Consider the following 5,860-nt stretch of genomic DNA (forward strand, 5'->3'; position numbering starts at 1 on the left):
TCAAAAATATGTGGCATAGCAGAGCATATAGACATGACAGACTCAGAGGGAGCTAAAAGTGTGAAATTTTAGTGTTCTAAATCTCATACGTAGTTTTCATGAAGATAAGTCGTGTATATATGCGAGTTCGAAGCTACATGGTTGCGTATATGTTGCTTTGAGGAAAAGCAGTGGGACAGACTCAAGAAAAAAGGTCTGATATGGTTCAGACAATTATTTGCTCTGTTTGATGATTGTTACAATCTGCTGATGATGTGTGGAAATGTGTTGGTACTCATAAAATGATTATTTATAAGTGCTTAACTTGATGTATATCTAATTGATGATGATGCCTTGATACTTCTTGCTGATATATGCATGATCAGATCTGACAGTGAACAGATGAAACAGGTCCAAGGGGAGCATATGTTTTTAATAATGCATTGTTGGCATTATGGTTAGAAGTCTTTGGTGATGATGCTTATGTGGCTAAATGATACATCTTGCTACTTATTGTTGGTTGGTCAAGAGAATGGTATTGTAGGTTACAAGTCCAGATGCTGTTGAGAGATGCTTATGGTGCAGATCATATATGGTGTATGATAGTTGCTGATGACTATCATGGTCTTGTTTAGCTTGCTGGTCTCTGTTATAAAAGTCATGTATATCATTTGATGAAAAGGTCATGCAAAGACCTAATTTGCACCCCCACTATGCATGGGAGGATGATGTAATAATGTCTATTTCAGTCATGTATAAACATTTGGTATATCCCCATTTGGTTGGGTGGATGAGTAAAAAATGGTGTACCCCCACTTGGTTGGGAGATTGATGTATGTATGAGTCATTGGTGATAGGAAGGTCATACTCACTTAGTTGAGTTGTAGAGTCATGTTATTCTTTTGAAAAATATTTTTGCAAACTTTGCATATGCTCAGGGGGAGCATGGACAGATTGGTACATCTTGGAATGTACAAAGGGGGAGCTCAATCAAAGATTTCAGCATGTACTCAAGGGGAGTATGGATAGCATAATGTATATCAAGGGAGAGAATATTGTGGTCCACCCTTTGAGAGAATGACAAAGGGGGAGAGTGGCTTGGAGTGGTTGTTGCCATCAAGTCCAAAGGGGGAGTTTGTTGGCATTATGATACAGGTGTTGTCCTTGATGGCAACTCACTCAGATGACAGATCATAGTGCAGCAAGTCAATAGTAAAGAATTAATGATCAGAAAGAGGTATATGTAGGTTCACCGTGACAAAGGCGCGTATACATGCGGGTTAGCAGACCAAAAAAATCATATAACGTGCACACACAATTTCACAGAAGGAAAGGCGCGTACATGTTGGAAAACTAAGTTTTGATCTGTGGTATTTGGTCCATGTATTTTGATCCATGGTATTGGTTCCCATGGTATTTGGTCCTAGGTATTGCCCCCAGGTATTGGGTCCAAGGTACCGGTCCTACGTGGTTTTGGACCATGGTATTGAGAGAGGCCTAAACCTATATAGGGAGAAGAAGATCATTAGGCAAACATGTAAGATGTGCAATGATTGAATATCTGATGAAGTATGAGATCCAGTATGCTAGTTATGGGTTTGTGATGCTTTTCTTGATCTGAACCAAGGATGCACCCATGTGGGTGATGATGAACGATGGATCGAGATCTTAAGGTTTGGAATGTTTTATCATTATGTGGTTTGATCATGGATAGACTATATCTGAATTACTGACGCATATTTTATTGTATAAATGTTATGATCTGGGTATGACTGATGTCTGGCATAGCTGAAAAGTTATGAGTAAATATTTGTATATTTGTACGTGGGTTCACCTTGGTAAAAGCATGTATACACATTGGTTCGGTTCACCAGAGTAGAGTATGCATAATGAAATATGATATCTGAATTTGCAGATGGTTCTGATGGTTGTTGCAGAGTTCAGGGTTTTGCTCTGTGTTCTAGTTACTGTGTTCTGATGACAGGTCTTCAGTGATTCAGTGTTGGGTGATTCAGAATTGAATGATTGGTTGATGCAATGGTTGTATTGCAGTTATGATTGATTTTGAGCTTCAATGTTGTTGATGGGTCTAGTATGAAAATTGGATGAAACGTGGCCTTCATAGTATGTTGTTGTGATCCAGGAGTATCCAACATGAAAATTTATGAAACATGGTCCCTAGAGGAAGAGTGAAGGTTGGAGCCTTCAGTAGGCTGGCGCCTATGTACTGGTAAAGATATCAGCCGGTACAAGAGCCAGGGGGTTGGAGCTCCCTTCCAATAGCAGCTAGAAAACAAGAGAGAGGATTGTAGCCTTCTGTAGGCCGGCGCCTACGTACTAGTAAATATATCGGCTAGTACAAGTGCCAGGGGGTTGTAGCTCCCTTCTAGTAGTAGCTGGAGAACAAGAGAAGGTTGTAGCCTTCTGCAGGTGGGTGCCTGCGTTCTGGTATGAGTCTGCTCTAGTACAAGATTGTAAACAGGTTTTTCTTATATTAAAGGAAGATGGAAGTAGGTGGTTTTTGTCCCATATTGGGTTTCCACCTTACATCATGGTGTTCATGTGTGTTTCTTATGTGTGATGATCTGTTCTGTTTTAGTGCACCTGTTTACTGTTTATATGGTTAATGAAGTTTTGATGCACTAATTAAAGATCAACATATGATGGATTAACTGAATCATAAGTTTACTGGATATACGCTAGTTGCATTAAACACAGTTCCATGTACATGTGGGTTCCCTTAACTGAAGTAGCGTATATGAACTAGAGTATGAAATGAAAAAGTTATATTGATTGCTAATACTGATTCCCCCCCCCTCTCAGTATTATTTCCAACGCACATGTGGAGGAGGTAGATTCTTCAACACCTCCTTTCTACATTTCTTTATTGATTCATGATTTCCTCTTGCATAATTGTATGTTTGATTTCAGGAGCTTCACATAACCTTATGCCATTATCAATGATGAAACAACTAAACCTACAAGTTACTAAACCTTATAGAGACTTGTATTCTTTTGATTCAAATAAAGTCAAGTTTCTGGGGGTCATATTGGATATAGTGGTAACAGATATCCCTGCTAGGTTTGGAATGTTGCTATCTAGGTCATGGGGGGCTAAATTGGGTGGTGTTTTGAAACTAGATTTTACTTATGCTGTCATACCAATTTTTGGTGGAGAAGAAAGGAGGTTGTACAAAAAAGCCAGATTTGTAAAAAAAATCACAAAGAATGGAGCAAGTAATTCACCTGTATATATTCAAGAGAAAGATGACTTTGCTTGCTTCATGTTGCATGACAATGCAGAGTTGGCTGAAGATAACCAGAGGCAGCTTACTTCAGCCAGTGTAAATACAGAGCTGCAAACAGAAGGGGTGTGGAAGTGCTTCTTTGATGGAGCCTATTCTAAAGAAGGAACAGGTGTTGGTTTCCTTCTAATCACACCTGGAGGTAATATGTTCCCTTTTTCTTTTAAATTGGAGTTCGAAGTAACAAATAATGTGGCAGAATATGAATCCTTGATCATTTCTTTGCAAACAACAAAACAAATGGGAGTCCAATCAATTTCTATTTTTGGAAATTCAGAGTTGATTATAACTTCTTTGAAGCTTTCAACATTCAGCTCATTCCAAGAGATGGAAACAGATTAGCAGACTCTTTGGATGTGGCTGCTAGTAATTATAGGCCTCCTATTAATCCAAAGCTAAGATATGAGGTTGAAATAAGGCATAGGCCTTCTATTCCTAATAATATAAAACACTGGCAAATTTTTGAGGATGATCAACAGATTAAGGAACTCTTGACTATGATTGAAGATTTTCAGGGCACAGAGGTTGATCAAGATGAAGATGAAGCAGCAGGAGGTGCAAAAGTAAGTGGTTTGAAAAAATCCAAGTTAATCAAAACATTATTCAATTGAAAGATAATACTTTTCCAAGGGGGCTTATTCCTCTTGAAAGAATTTTTAACTCCAATTATGTAGCTGTTAGTTCAGAGAAAATTCCATAGGATGAGCAGTTCCAAGATCACAATATTGGAACCCAGAAGGAGCCCAGGTCAGTCAAATAATTTAATGGATTTCCACTTAATTACAAGGAGAGATATATTAAGCTTTTCAAGGACTATATTGATGTTTTTGCTTGGTCCTAGGATCTCAAAACATATGATGTAAGTATTATTCAGCACAAGATTTGCTTGAACGAGGGGATTAAACTATTTAAGCAGAAACTTAGACAGATAAACCCTCTTCTTTTACCATTGATTGAGAAAGAAGTCAAAAAGCTGCTTGATGCAAAGATAATAGTTCCACTCAGGTACTTTGACTAGGTGGCCAATTTAGTGCCCGTGAGGAAGAAAAATGGAGAAATAAGGCTATGTGTGGACTTTAGAAATCTCAATAGGGCTTCCTTAAAAGATAACTATCAATTACCTAAAATGGATCATGTGCTGCAGAAGGTAACATGATCATTTAGAATGTCCATGTTGGATGGGTTCTCTGGGTATAACCAAGTGGTTGTTGATAAAGAAGATCAGAAAAAGACTGCATTCACAACTCCTTGGGGAACCTTTCTGTATGCTCGAATGCCCTTTGGGTTGATGAATGTGTTAGTGTCAGTCTTCCCAGCCTTCCTCCAGTGATCAAATATGCTCTTACAAAGTGGTCTCAGAGTTTCCAAGTCAAATTTTGTCATTTCAAAGAGTTTTCAAGCAGAATTTGGTCACTAGGCATTAGGTCTAGGGTTTGCCTTAACTCCTTCTAAAGTTGTCAAAATGTTGGTCCATGTCACCATTCAGCTGATTCTATCATCATTCATATGGTTTTCATTGTCATGTCAGTGTCTAATGAGTCATTTTACATCTTGTTCATGCTTCAGTTGTGCCTTGGCAAGGTCATTTCCCTCTCCTAGGGTTTTGAAAGCCAATTTCTCTTGGACGGTCAAATCATCGGCAAAACTTGTATCCTGATGTTCATACACCTTCCCCTATCCTTAAAGTACCTTATCAAACACTTCCCATCCCTTATATCCGCCAAATTCCTCATTTTTGCACAAACCCTAGTTTCTAGCTACAACCTGGCAATTTTCTAGGTTGGGCCTGTGTCTTGCCCTTTTGGACCCCTTCCCCTCACTCAATCTCTGATATTCCACTTTCCCCTACTTCCTAACATCCCTCCCTACTTCCAAAAATTTCCCCAAGAATTTAGAAGCCCCCTATCCCCTTCATTTCGCTCCATTTCGACAAAATTCCTTGTTTCACACATCGGGACAAGTCGCACTCAAATGATGTTCCAGAGCAATAAAAGATGAATTTTGGAAAACTGAGAGAGGTTTTCTTCCAAAACATACCAAAGAAGAAAAACCTCCTTCACTTTTTGCACAGGTATCATGGTTTTAGGGAAATGTCAAAATTACAATCGCCGGATCTAAGGCGGTTGGCCAAGGCACAAAAAAGGAGAAAGAGGCCCGATCCCCTCCATATCTTGGCTGAGGCCTCACTGAAGGATCAAGGCACTCAATAGCCTAGCCACATCTCAAATCCCAAAAAAAATTGAGAATTTTAGGTAATTTTGGCATTTTTTGGAAATTTACAGGTTTTGGCTCCTCAACGGGTGAGACCCTTTGTCATGGCAACTTCTTTTCACAAAAACTCAGCATTTCCTGATTTTTTATGCAAATTTACATATGCCCATGGAAGGACTTGAGTTTTTATGGAGTTTTGGGCCTCCAGAAGGTCAAAATACATGAAAAATTTGACTTTCTGCCACTTTTTTGAACTGCAGAAAGCTGTCTTGGGAAAATTGATTTTTGACAGGGCAAATGAACTCCAAATTGAAAACTTTTAGTTTGGTTGGAAAGTATACTCACAGACCTTTCCAACGAGCTAT

The sequence above is a fragment of the Pinus tabuliformis genome, chromosome 6 (assembly GCF_031772625.1).
Source record: "Pinus tabuliformis cultivar Carrire ecotype Pingquan chromosome 6, CPIR1, whole genome shotgun sequence".
NCBI lineage: Eukaryota > Viridiplantae > Streptophyta > Pinopsida > Pinales > Pinaceae > Pinus > Pinus tabuliformis.